Raw genomic sequence first — 14992 nt, 5'->3', positions numbered from 1 at the left:
CCCTTATCGGGTAAGTCTTGCTCAGCAAGAGGAAATTTTGAAGCAAGTCAACGAGCTTCTAGAGAAAGGGTTAGTACGGCCAAGTGCTTCACCCTACTGCTCTCCAGCTATACTGGTGCAGAAGAAAGATGGCATGTTTCGAATGTGCATAGAATATCGGTCTTTAAACAAGATCACAATCAAGAATCGCTTTCCGATCCCTCGGATTGATGATATACTTGATAAGTTGCTGGGTGCAAGTGTCTTTAGTTGCATAGACTTAAAGAGTGGGTATCATCACATACGGATCGCCCCTGAGGATGTCCATAAGACTGCTTTCCGCACAACCTTTGGACTATATGAATTCTTGGTAATGCCTTTCGGCTTGACCAATGCTCCTGCGACGTTCAATCGCATGATGGACCGCATTTTCAGCCCGTATCGAGCTTTTATTTGACGACATACTCATCTTCTCTAAGTCAGAAGAGGAACATCGGAAGCACTTGGACTTAGTGTTTCAAGAATTGCGGAAGCATTAGTTGCATGTGAATGCAAAGAATTGCGGAAGCATTAGTTGCATGTGAATGCAAAGAAGAGCGAGTTCTTTCTCTCAGAGATACATTATCTCGGCCATATAGTCTCTCACAATCAAGTGTTTCAAGACTTAGTGTTTCAAGAATTGCGGAAGCATTAGTTGCATGTGAATGCAAAGAAGAGCGAGTTCTTTCTCTCAGAGATACATTATCTCGGCCATATAGTCTCTCACAATCAAGTGTTTCAAGACTTAGTGTTTCAAGAATTGCGGAAGCATTAGTTGCATGTGAATGCAAAGAAGAGCGAGTTCTTTCTCTCAGAGATACATTATCTCGGCAATATAGTCTCTCACAATCAAGTGAGTATGGATCCTGCCAAGATCCGAGTGGTAGAAGATTGGCCTATTCCCACTACGGTACATGATGTACGTAGCTTCATGGGATTATGTTCGTATTATCGAAGGTTTGTCCGAGGATTTCCTCATGTAGCAGGACCCCTTCATGACTTGACAAAGAAGAAGATTCCTTTCAGATGGGGATCGAGACAACAAGGAGCTTTTGATCAGCTCAAGTACTTGCTAAGCCATGGACCTATTTTGATAGTGCCTGACTTAAGGAAACCATTTGAGGTTCACTGCGATACTTCAGGCGATTGCATCGGAGTAGTGTTAAACCAAGAAGGCCATGCAATGGCTTATGAAAGCAGACGGCTTAAGGATGCAGAGTTGCATGCATCAATCTACGAAAAGGAACTCATGGCTGTGATTCACGCCTTATCCAACTGGAAGCACTATCTTCTAGGAGCGGATTTTGTGATCAAGACTGATTACTAGAGTTTGTGGTATTTTCTTACACAAGGAAACTATCTGAGAAGGAGATGAGATGGGCAAACTTTTTGTCCATGTTCACTTCCAGATCCTTCACACGGCTGGGAGCAAGAATGTAGTCGTAGACGCATTGTCTAGGCGGCCAAGGGTGAACGCTATCACTTCGGTGTATCACCAAGAATTAGAAGCACTACCGGATTTGTATCCGAATGATCCAGACTTCTCCACCATCTGGGGAAAGCTACATCGTGGAGAGAATGAGTTTCCCTATTCCATTCGGGACGGTTATCTCTACCACCATCAGGCCATATGTGTGGCGGAACCATTAAGAAAGAAGATGATGGATGAAGCACACTCTTCGCCTTATGCGGGTCATCGGGGTATTCTCCCTACGACCTTAGCAATGGAAAGATATTTCTTTTGGCCTAGCCTTAAAGCAGACATTGATAAGTATGTCAGGGAATGCTTGGTTTGCCAAAAAGTGAAGTATGATCGGCATAAGACGCCTGGGTTGCTACAACCTTTACCTGTGCCTAATGAACCTTGGGAAAGTATTGCCATGGACTTCATCATGGACCTCCCTAGAACTCAGACTGGAAATGACGCGATCTGGACCATTGTGGACAGGTTTAGCAAGCAAGCACACTTTATACTAGTCAAGAAAACGATCAAAGCAGATCATATGGCTAGGGTCTTTCTAGCACAGATCTTTAAGCATCATGGAATGCCTAAGTCTATTGTGAGCGAGCGAGATCCTCGCATGACAGGAAATTTTTGGTGTGCCTTGATGGATAATCTTGGTACACAGCTGAATTTTTCATCTGCCTACGATCCTCAAATGGACCGGCAATCTGACTGGGAGAAATACTTGCCTCTCGTCGAGTATGCGTATAACAATACCATACACTCATCGACGGGGAAAGCACCTTTTGAGATTCTCTATGGTAAGCCTTTACTTCCACCGATCCTTTTAACCAAGGATAAGATCTTTGCAGCAGATGAATTTGTCCGGGATTTGGACACAGCCTACGGGCAAGTTAGGAGAGCTATTCTACGCTCTCAGGAAAAGCATAAGAAAGCTGCAGACAAGCACAGGAGGAATCTAGACTTAACAGTCGGACAGTTAGTCTTACTCAAGTTTGAGAATGCAAGACTTAAGAAACAAGCGTCTCATAAGGGGAAAGTGGTAAAACTTTCTACCCGTTATTATGGGCCGTTTAAGATCACTGAGCGAGTGAATGATGTCACCTTCCGATTAGAGCTACCGCCTAATTGGAGGATCCATAATGCTTTCCATGTGAGTTTACTCTGGCCGTATGTGGGACCGCCTCCGAGCCAGCCTAGTGCTGAGGAACCTCCTGAGGTTGAGGAAACAGAAGAAATACTCCATTCGGAGCAGATAGTAAGTCATCAAGAGCGGCCTCTCAAATCCGGAAAGATAACACGAAAGTATTTGGTTAAGTTTAAGAACTATTCGAATCTAGATGCTCAGTGGATGACGTAGGAGGAATTAGGAGCTTATCCCGACATACTGGAGGTATATGTCCAAGCACTACAGTTGAGGTCAACTGTTTAGAAGCCAGAGGGATGTTGCTAATTGGACTATTTTCTTATTTTTAATGATTAATCTTTTTGGATATTTTATTGTGTGCACTAAGAACTGTTAAAAGATTGTAGCTACAGGAACTACCATCAAGAACGGACAACTCTGATGTGTCATTTGATGGGTGACGGTAAACATCGCGAAGGAGTTTCCGTAAGTTCGGTGGAAAGGGCCGGGTTACGAGTGCCCTTGATGCGTCACATGATGGGTGACGGGTGCATCAGTAAGGGGGATTTCCGTAGGCTAAGGAGGAAATCCAAACTGAGTAAGAAAACACGTGTAAGAACGCAAGCACAAGAATAAAGATGGGTTCAATGAAGCTTTTTACGAAAAGCAGGAACATTCGTGGGAGGGCAGATGTTTTCCCGCGAGGAGTCTGTGTCTGCATTGCATCTGTGCCGTGTTCTGCACCCGGGGACGCCTGGAATGTGTTCGTGTAGCATTATTTTCACTAACTCAGTGAGTTTTTGATGTTTGAACAGGTTCACACTTTATTTTATTAAGTGGTCAGTCACTTTTAAGTGACCAGCCCTTTATTAATAAAATAAAGCAAATCCCTCTAAAAAACCAACGCTAATAGGCTACGCAGGCTGAAATCTGCGATCTCTCTCTCTCCTCTCTCTAAAAAACGCCCGCACCAACGATCCTTCTCTCTCCTCTCTTTAGGGCGCCATTGCTCTGTTTTTTCGCCGGGTACCAGAGCCTATGAAAGGGCAGCAAGCGTTCAGTTTCCAACATGCTGGAAGCAGCAGAAAGCACTAGCGCGGGGATTCTGGAGCAAAGTTTGGCGACGGAAATTGCAGGTGTTCGTGTGACGACCGAGTACGGAGGTCGCTTTTCCGAGCAAGGAGCGACAGGTATAAGGTGTTGATACGCATTGAGAATTATTGCTTTGTGTGGTTTGTTTTGCAGGAATCTCACGTCTTATGGGAAGGCCCTTCACGGGAAGTACGGCTTCACACCTAAGTCCCTTACGGGAAAGTACGGCTTCGCGCCTAGGTCCCTTACGGGAAGGAACGGCCTTGTGCCCAAGCCCTTTACGGGAAAGCACGACCTTCGGGTCTAAGATTACAGAACGGAGGGGTTTCCTCGTGTTCTTGTGCTTGTATAAGAATTCTCCCTGAATAAAAGAATACTCTTAACGGGGGGGGGACCAGCCCATCTTCTGGTCCCCAATACTGTGTCGATCTTCTTCCTTCTCTCATGTTTGCAAATTATTATAATTTTCAGATTTTCTAAGTGCTCATGTACGCTCCCGTTTTGTGACACTAGTGCTTGTCGAAGCAATTCTTGAGTGCGTAGCTCTCGTTGAGCTTCACGCTCGGTCTCCAAGGCCAATTTATGAGCTGTACGATCGGCCTCCAAAGCCGCGTTTCTTGCCGCCTCTTCCGCCTTTCTTAGTTGTTTCCGTTCTTTGCGTTCGTTGCGCTCGCGTTCTAAAGCAAGGCGATTGTCTTCTTGTTTTGCGGCAAGTTTTGCGTTTCTTTCATCGCGCTCACGTTCCTGAGCAGGGCGTTTTGCTTCTTGTCTTTCCATCATATCCATCATCTGCTTGACCATTGCCTCCATAGGGTTTGGTGCACTTGGTGGCGTAGATGGCGAAGGGGGAGGGTTAAAGAAATCATCTCCGGGTGGGGACGAGTCTTCGTCGCCTCTCTCATGCTCATCACCTATATGCGAAGTATCCATTCCGCTTCGGGTGACGACCATGCACTATGATCTTGGGTTCTTAAGTTCGCGAGGAACTTGGGTTCTTGAGGTTCTTGAGGGTTTTGGGTTCTTGAGGTTCTTGAGGTTTTCTTTCGCTTGTAAATCGCGTTGGAGAAGGATCTTCTCTTCACCCGAGTTCTACCCTTTTCTGCGGGCGCACCCCTTGGCGGCCTTGCGCTCACACCAGGGTTGCTTTTTCCCACCTCACGTTGATTGGCCGGCCCCTAAGTGCACGGTCCGCTCTCAATGAGTGAAAAGTGACACAAGGGGAGGCTGGACAAGCCCTTCTTTCTTGGGATTCCTGTCACTCTTCAACAAAACACGATTAAGAATCGACACGCCCAAGCGAACTTGGGTTCATGCGACCGCAACCGGCAAAACAATTATTGTGGTTCTTGTGGTTCTTTCCTTGAGTAATGCAGAACACTTCCAAAGCTCTGATACCAATGTAAAGTGCAGCGGAATGAATGTTGTATTTTCTCAAGATTAGTGATCTTTATTGCTCAAGGTTCCTCTAGTTCTTAGGGAAGGAGAGAGCCTTCCGTCTTATGGAGAGTGTATGATCACGAACAAAGTGAGTGGATATTGTGCGTGCAAGTGAATGAGAGTGAGAGAAGGAGAGAGAAGAGATACGACACCGAGAGGTTGTAAAACCCTCCTCCGAAGGCCCCACTCTTGTCGGCGAGAGTGGTCTAACTTTGATTGCACAAAGGTGTTCAATGATGATGCATGGACTGATGCAAATGGGGGCTATGTCGGTGACGACGATGATGACTTTAGGCTGAAATTGGTCTTCTTCTATCTGCTGTCCAAAAAGGGGAAAAGGCTGAGATTCTGGGTGGTCTTGGGGGTGCTTTTCATGGCTGAAAATCCCTGGTTTGGCAAGGGGATTTAGGGCTGACAGAAAATGCTGATCAAGCAAAAAAGCTTTGGCTGCATTTTACTACTGTGATCATCTGCTGAAAACGCTGATGAGTCTGCAAGTTAAGGCTGCGTTTTATGGGCTGAGAACCTGCTGTAAAAAGTCTACCATGGGCTGCGTTTTTCAAGGCCTGAAGGCTGATGTAAACGCTGGGTTCTGATGATGGTTTGCGATCCCAAAAACGCTTGGCTTTGGGGCTGCCTGAAGGGGGTAAAAACGCCAGGCAAGGGAGCACTTGGATGGCGATGGCTGATGCTGAGAAAACGCCAAGGGAAGATGGGAGATGCAAAAACGCTAGAGGGTTTGAGGGGGTACTGCTGAGAAGTTGCCTGTTGAGCGGGAAGCTCCTGCTGCCTCTTCTGCCAGAAAGTGCTAACTTGGGTTTGCTTATATATTAACTTAGCAAAATTGCCCTACCTACTTTTGTTGGAAAGTCACTTAAAAATAATAAGTGAAAATAACCAAAAATAGGGAAAATAGGCTAAATGCACTAAAAAATTCCCCTGACTGAATCTGATGGATTTTGAAGGGAATACTGATGATCATGCTGTGTGCAACCGGAGGATATGCATCTATGCTAAGTGACTGGGCATGCACGGTCTACGAATAGACTCACAAAAGTGCCAGATCATTGCTAATCTAGACTTGACTGAACTGACTGAACCCTGCTGTGGTGTAGCTTGTCCACGGACACAAAGGGTTGGATGTGCCATGTGACAGGAATTTGGGGAGGGGAAAGCTTTGTTTACAAGTGTACTGGTTGGCGACAACGATAAATGTGTGCCGGTTGGGTGGGTGATGGCTAGTAAATGCCGGCCGGAGAGGATGTTCTTGTTTGATTTTGTCAAAGTCAACGATGCGGAAGCGTAGAGACCAAGGAGAGAATGTATGAGAGAGACTGAACCAACCAACCTTGGCAATGACTTGATGATAATATAATGGGGGCTAGGTGTGCTTATATAGCCACCTCAGGAAATTGCCCTACCCAGACTTTGACAATTAAACAAAATAAATACCTAAAGCAAAATTAAATAATGGGATCACATTGGGCTATTCACTGGAGATGCTCCATACTTTAACACCCTCTTTGCAGCTCATAATGGACATAAATGGTGAGACCAAGTCGATGAAAAAGCTACCATGAACACCCTCGCAATAACTATCCTGTTGAGTATCAATGCATGTGTCACAGGGACTTGGCAGCTGTTAACTATGTCACGAGGACGCGGCAACTGCGAACTTTAGTTGTTGGTTTCTTTCCAATGGGTTTTGTTTTATTTTTGAGACCCTCTTCTTGAAGTAGCAAACGGTCGGACATTGTATGGCCAATGTGAACGGTAGTTTCACCTGCAGACGGGAAGTGGTCGGCACTGGAATTCGTATAGTAAGAGGATGTCTAGGCTCAGAGCAAGATCATATAGCTCCCCCGATCGCACTTAACAAGTTGGTGGATACTAGGGAGTGAACTCAATAAAGGCCCAAAGTCAAGGTGTGACTACCAACGGAAAGATCCGACAATAGGGCCACATTGCACTTTTGGATGCGGTCCCAATGAGGATAGATGGTCAGATGACCAATGGGAGCCCAACGGAATCATTTCCTAAAATTTAGGGAACTGCTATTTTGGGCCGCGAAATGTGTTCGCGTCATGACCTCCGGTATGACTAGGGGAACACTTTACAACTCTGCCGCAAAGTCAACTGGCCGACCAGTCGGGAGATTTTTAGGCGGCAAACTTGAAACGGGCAAATGCTTGTAAATGCGCCAAGTGGTAGTTTTTCATGAACTTGCCTCATGCAAAAAAATGGGCGCTGAATTTTATGCTGGGAGAGGCCTCCTTTTGCATTTTGTCATAGGTTAAGAGCTATGGAGTGCTTCCTTTCCCACTTATGTACATGTACAATGTGGTGCCAGGAGTGATGCCCTGCACGCTACGCACTGCTCTCTCTCTCCCCTATGAGCAGTATGTTATGCCCCTCTAATGGGCTTTTCATTTGACCAATGTACAGTTATGTGGGTTCATGCGCGATTGCCGAGGCAAGAGCCTCTTGCACAGGTAGTACTGGGTTACCTAGTGGCTAATCCCCCGCAGGTACATGTGAATTCGGAGAGGTTTCACGTGAGAAATCTCGTCCAATTCAAAGGGCAAGTAGCCCTACAGGTGCGGGAGCTTGAGGTCTTGCTACAGGTGCGACCGGCACGCGAAACAGAGCCTAAAACAGGGAATTACAGCCTGCTGTGTATTTTTGCAGGTTTAGGGTTTCGGCCCTAAACGGTCTCTAATACCCTCAAGAGGTTCGGGGACGCGAGGGGACCGCTGTACAGGTGATCTGGCGCATTTTCAGGGCAAAAAACAGAGAATTCATCGTGCTGCAGATTCTCGCCAGGTTTTGCAAAGTGTCCTATGCGTCGGGAAAGTCATCTATTGCGTGGGGATACTGTTTGTGAAGCGTCCGAGTACAGTTATGCTGTCGAAATGGGGCCAGAACAGGTGTTTCTTACCCTAGATTGTGCGGGGCAGCTCGTAGGAGATCACAGGTTTCATTCCCTGTGTTAAAGAATAAAGAAATACCGAAAGGGGCGCCAATTTTGGGGCCTACGGGTTGTCAGCGTCTTCTCGGAGCGTTGTAGCTTTTGAGCCGTGTGTGTACTGAGGTGTTAATCCCCGTTACAGGTTACCTTTGCAAAGTGCTCTGTGTGTGTCTAAAGTAAAGAATTTCGGGTGAAAGCCAACGTCTACCGCACCACGGGCGGGTTTCACGGTTCCATTGTCGGGATATCAATCACTTTTTTCCTTAAAGAGTGAGCCTCGGTTGTTTTGGGTAATGACACAGAGTGCAGGAACGTGGGATTACACTATGGCCGACAAGGGGAAGGGCATTATGGAAGAGGGTTCCTCTTCAAAGGACAGGCAGGAGATCCCTATGGTTTTCAAGATTCGCGAGAGCTCGCGGCCATGTCAGTCTGTATCTCCTGTCAATGTGAATGACCCTCCAGTAGTACAGGGCTTTATGACTGGGCAACTTGAGGATGATGCGTTCAAGACTCAGTTAGTTGCCACGGTGAATGTCTTTTCGCAGCTGGTGCAAAATCCAAGGTTTATGGAGTTCTTGCAAGCGCCACCAGTGCAACAGCAAAATAGGCAACCTACGCCGCGTACGGAGCTTGTTGAGGCTCAAGCCCAGGTACTTCATGCGGCTCAGGAGGATAGGAAACACTCGCATGTTGCGGAGTCAGGGGCTCCAAAATAGGTTCCTCTCGTCCTTGAACAGGTGGCTAGAACGCCTATTCCACAGGCTATGCCAGTTTAGCCCGCAACCTTTCAGAGCCAGCATGCTGTCTTGAATGGACAGGGAACTGGATATTAGGCTATGCATGTCACCAGCGTGTGACTACTATCTATCCTTTTTGTTGATTTCTTTCTTATTATCTATTTACTTTCACTTTTTGGAAACACCCCTCGGGAAATCTAACTGCCCTGCATTGCATAGCTAGTGTGGAACTGTCCAGAGGGAGTCCAGGCCTGAGGGCAAGAGAGCACTAAGGTTGGACAAAGACTATGGTTAGCCAAAGTGGGGTCATTGACTAGCCAAAGTGGAATCCTTTGCTACAGAGGCTACATTTCAGTTCTGGATGTGGCCGCAGTGTACAAAGAGGGTCGGATGACCTAGAAAGATACAATGGCAGCATCTCCTAAAATTTAGGGAACTGCTATTTTGGGACCTGAAAATGTGTTGACGTCATTACCTCCGGAATGACAAGGGGAACATTTTCTTACTCTGCCATGAAGTCAACTGGGCGACCGGTTGGGAGATTTTTAGGCGGCAACCCCGAAACGGGAAAATGCTTATAAATGTGCCAAGTGGCACCTTCTGGTGTACTTTCCTCATGCAAGAGAAGGGGGCGCTGAATTTGAAGAGCAAAGAGGCTCATTTTCAGATTCTGTCACAGGTTAAGTAAGAGCTATGGAGTGCTTGCTTTCCCTCCTATGTACAGTGCGGTGCCAGGAGTGATGCCCTGCACGCTACGCACTGCCCTCTCTCTCCCCTTTGGCAGTATGTTATGTCCCACTAGTGGGCTTTTCATTTGACCAATGTACAGTTGTGTGGGTTTATGCGCGATTGTCGAGGCAAGAGCCTCTTGCACAGGTACTGGATTAGCTAGCAGCTAATCCCTCGCAGGTACAGGTGATTCGGAGAGGTTTCACGCTCGAAATCTCGTCCGATTCAAAGGGCAAGTAGCCCTACAGGTGCGGGAGCTCGAGGACTTGCTACGGATGCGACCGGCATGCGAAACGGAGCTCGAAACAGTAAATTACAGCCTGCTGTGTATTTTTGCAGGTTTAGGGTTTTGGCCCTAAACGGTCCCTAATACCCCCAGGAGGTTCAGGGATACGAGGGGACCGCTGTACAGTTGATCTGGCGCATTTTCGGGGCTGAAAACAGAGAATTCAGCTTGCTGCAGATTCTTGCCAGGTTTTGCAAAGTGCCCGTATGCGTCGGGAAAGTCAGTCAATGCGTGGGAATATTGACTGTGAAGGGTCCTAGTACAGTTATGTTGCCGAAATCGGGCCGGAACACTTGAAATTCAGCGTAGTGTGTGCGGGGCAGCTTGTAGGGATCCACAGCGTTTATTCCCTCTTTTGAACAATAAAGAAATACCGAAAGGGGCGCCTAAGTTAGGGGCCAATCTGGTGTTGGTCTACTCATACAGGTGCAATCTAGCAGCCTGTATCCCTCTCCCCTTTGTTGTGTCTTGAAAGTACAGGTAAAGTGGACGACAAATTAAATGGGTGAAAGCTAAATCAAGGTTTAAAGTAAAGTCTACCGCCCTTTTTGGATTGAACAGGTTGGTTTCATGGTTCCATTGCCGGGATTAAATCACTTTTTCCCATAGAAGTGAGCCTTGGTCAGATTGGGCTTGAAGACACAGGGGATCATAGACCAGACACAGGAAACAACAATTATGGCTGACAGACCAGATGATGTGACTGAAGAGGTTTCCTCTTCATAGGGTCAACAGACACATGAAGTGGGTGAGTCCTCAAGACCACCACAGACAGATGATGATATATTCAGGACCCAGTTGGCTACTGCTGTGGCTATGTTCACACAAGTAATGCAGAATCCGAGGTTTTTAGCCTTTCTGCAACCTCCTGTTTCGTCTCAGCAAGTTGGGTCACTGGATCATATTCAAAAGCCTGTTAAGGCTCAAGCACAGGTGATTCATACTGCACAGTCAATGGAAACACCTGTACACTTGACGGAGAACATGCAGTCTCCACAACCTGTGCCTAAGGTGCAAGAACAGGTGGCTGAGATGCCGGTCTTTCAAGCTGTACCAGTTCAGCCTGCCACTTTTCAGCAGCCTATAGCTGGTTCTAAAGGGCAGGTAGGCAACCGACATGCTATGCAACAGGTCTTCCCACCACCTTCAGTACACTCTGGCTATTTTGGAGGTGGATCGGTATTCTAGAGCATGGCTTGTCATGCACCTGGAAATCAGTTTTACACGCCAGGAACAGTGTTCGGAGGTGCTCAAACGATGATGCCTAACCCCATGTATGGTGTCACGGGCATGCTACCAGGGTTTCAAAGCACTCAAGGCCAATTTGGGATGCCACAGGCAAATTTTGGTATGGTTGGAATTACAAATCAGCAGCCAAATATGGCGTTTCGAGGTCAACTTAATTGCGGTCAGGGAACACAAATGAACCCTAAAAGTGTTCCCATGTTTCAGTCACTTCCATATGACAATTTAACGCCGCTGGAGAGGCCAACTCCGTACAAAGAAGGTGGCAAAGATGTGTCATTCACGACCTTTACAGGGTTTGATGACAGGAAGAAGGCTCTCTCATTCCTCCAGCAGTTTGAGAAGGCCAATGCATGGGGTAAAGTTAGGGATCAGACGGCACTCATCTTCTTTGATCCAGGTGCCAAAGCCAACTTTATCTCACCAGAGTTAGCTATGAAGCTGGGCATCAGAGCTCAAGCGACGGGGTACACAGCAAAGGCAGGGTTGGCATGTCCTGGCCACTCAGAGTGTGTTACTCCCATCATTGGAAAACTACGTCTGCATATTCAGTCGTATGTGGACACTGAAGAGTTCTACATCATGCCGCTGGAAGGTTGTGACGCCTTGTTGGGGATCCCGTGGATGTTCCGAGTGCATGGAGTCTTGGATGCCTACAACAAAAAGATCACTGTACAACATAGGGGCAAAACTCACATCTTGGCTGTAAAGCTTAAAGGAGAGTCAGTTTATCACCAGCGTGTGACTACTATCTATCCTTTTTGTTGATTTCTTTCTTATTATCTATTTACTTTCACTTTTTGGAAACACCCCTCGGGAAATCTAACTGCCCTGCATTGCATGCTAGTGTGGAACTGTCCATAGGGAGTCCAGGCCTAAGGGCAAGAGAGCACTAACGTTGGACAAGGACTATGGTTAGCCAAAGTGGGGTCATTGACTAGCCAAAGTGGAATCCTTTGCTACAGAGGCTACATTTCAGTTCTGGATGTGGCCACAGTGTACAAAGAGGGTCCGATGACCTAGAAAGATACAATGGCAGCATCTCCTAAAATTTAGGGAACTGCTATTTTGGGACCTGAAAATGTGTTGACGTCATTACCTCCGGAATGACAAGGGGAACATTTTCTTACTCTGCCATGAAGTCAACTGGGCGACCGGTTGGGAGATTTTTAGGCGGCAACCCCGAAACGGGAAAATGCTTATAAATGTGCCAAGTGGCACCTTCCGGTGTACTTTCCTCATGCAAGAGAAGGGGGCGCTGAATTTGAAGAGCAAAGAGGCTCATTTTCAGATTCTGTCACAGGTTAAGAGCTATGGAGTGCTTGCTTTCCCTCCTATGTACAGTGCGGTGCCAGGAGTGATGCCCTGCACGCTACGCACTGCCCTCTCTCTCCCCTTTGGCAGTATGTTATGTCCCACTAGTGGGCTTTTCATTTGACCAATGTACAGTTGTGTGGGTTTATGCGCGATTGTCGAGGCAAGAGCCTCTTGCACAGGTACTGGATTAGCTAGCAACTAATCCCTCGCAGGTACAGGTGATTCGGAGAGGTTTCACGCTCGAAATGTCGTCCGATTCAAAGGGCAAGTAGCCTTACAGGTACGGGAGCTCGAGGACTTGCTACGGATGCGACCGGCACGCGAAACGGAGCCCGAAACAGTAAATTACAGCTTGCTGTGTATTTTTGCAGGTTTAGGGTTTTGGCCCTAAACGGACCCTAATACCCCCAGCAGGTTCGGGGACGTGAGGGGACCGCTGTACAGGTGATCTGGCGCATTTTCGGGGCTAAAAACAGAGAATTCAGCATGCTGCAGATTCTCGCCAGGTTTTGCAAAGTGCCCGTATGCGTCGTGAAGGTCAGTCAATGCGTGGGAATACTGACTGTGAAGGGTCCTAGTACAGTTATGTTGCCGAAATCGGGCCGGAACAGTTGAAATTCAGCCGAGCTTGTGCGGGGCAGCTTGTAGGGATCCACAACATTTATTCCCTCTTTTGAACAATAAAGAAATACCGAAAGGGGCGCCTAAGTTAGGGGCCAATCTGGTGTCGGTCTACTCATACAGGTGCAATCTAGTAGCCTGTATCCCTCTTCCGTTTGTTGTGTCTTGAAAGTACAGGTAAAGTGGACGACAAATTAAATGGGTGAAAGCTAAATCAAGGTTTGAAGTAAAGTCTACCGCCCTTTTTGGATTGAACAGGCCGGTTTCATGGTTCCATCGACGGGATTAAATCACTTTTTCCCATAGAAGTGAGCCTTGGTCAGTTTGGGCTTGAAGACACAGGGGATCATAGACCAGACACAGGAAACAACAATTATGGCTGACAGACCAGATGATGTGACTGAAGAGGTTTCCTCTTCATAGGGTCAACAGACACATGAAGTGGGTGAGTCCTCAAGACCACCACAGACAGATGATGATATATTCAGGACCCAGTTGGCTACTGCTGTGGCTATGTTCACACAAGTAATGCAGAACCCGAGGTTTTTAGCCTTTCTGCAACCTCCCGTTCTGTCTCAGCAAGTTGGGTCACTGGATCATATTCAAAAGCCTGTTAAGGCTCAAGCACAGGTGATTCATACTGCACAGTCAATGGAAACACCTGTACACTTGACGGAGAACATGCAGTCTCCACAACCTGTGCCTAAGGTGCAAGAACAGGTGGCTGAGATGCCCGTCTTTCAAGCTGTACCAGTTCAGCCAGCCACTTTTCAGCAGCCTATAGCTGGTTCTAATGGGCAGGGAAGCAACCTACAGGCTATGCAACAAGTCTTCCCACCACCTTCAGTACACTCTGGCTATTTTGGAGGTGGATCGGTATTCTAGAGCATGGCTGGTCATGCACCTGAAAATCAGTTTTACACGCTAGGAATAGTGTTCGGGGGTGCTCAAACGATGATGCATAACCCCATGTATGGTGTCACGGGCATGCTACCAAGGTTCCAGAGCACTCAAGGCCAATTTGGGATGTCACAGGCAAACTTTGGTATGGCTGGAATTACAAATCAACAGCCAAATATGGCATTTCCAAGTCAATTTAATTGCGGTCAGGGAAGACAAATGAACCCTAACAGTGTTCCCATGTTTCAGTCACTTCCATATGACAACTTAACGCCGCTGGAGAGGCCAACTTCGTCCAAAGAAGATGGCAAAGGTGTGACTTTCACGACCTTTACAGGGTTTGATGACAGGAAGAAGGCTCTTTGATTCCTCCAACAGTTTGACAAGGCCTATGTAGGGGGAAACTTTACAGAGGCTTCAAAGGTCCGCAAGGCAGCCACTTTCTTGACAGGGAATGCGGGACAATGGTGGACAACTTTATTGCTTCAAGGGCAAGCTCCGTCCACATGGATTTACTTCAAGCAGATTTTTGCAGTAGCATGGTCATCTGAAGCAGATGTCATGACAGAATGGCACCAGCTTAATGCTGCCACTTGCAGAAATCTGGATGATTACAATCGGAAGTTTTGGAAAGCTCTACTTCCAGTAACTTCCTATAGGTTTGTGCCATTGACAGAACAGATTGAAAAATACTGTTGTGGCGTACCTAAAGGATTGAGAAAATACTGCACGAAGACCAAAGTCACTACTTTGACGCAGCTCATCGAGGTAGCAAACACTGGAAATGGTTTGCTCAAGGGAGAAGACTGTGAATTCAATACTGGCGTCAAGGAAGGATCAGCCAAGAAAAATTCAGCGAGGAAGTATGTTTCCAAGGAGGTTCCTAAAGTGACTCAGGAGCCAGCCAACGTAGGGAAAGGCAAAGCTTCGGCTGAATTAGAAAAGGGACCAGCGAAGAAATGGAAAAGACGTTTTCCTCGCAAGTCTGAAGAGCAAAAGAAGGTCCTGAGGACAGAGAACAAATGCTTTATTTGTGAGCAGCCTGGCC

This window comes from Adiantum capillus-veneris, chromosome 1, assembly GCF_014529385.1.
Source record: "Adiantum capillus-veneris isolate H3 chromosome 1, ASM1452938v2, whole genome shotgun sequence".
NCBI classification, from domain to species: Eukaryota; Viridiplantae; Streptophyta; class Polypodiopsida; order Polypodiales; family Pteridaceae; genus Adiantum; species Adiantum capillus-veneris.
Note: the sequence above shows the minus strand (reverse complement) of the source record.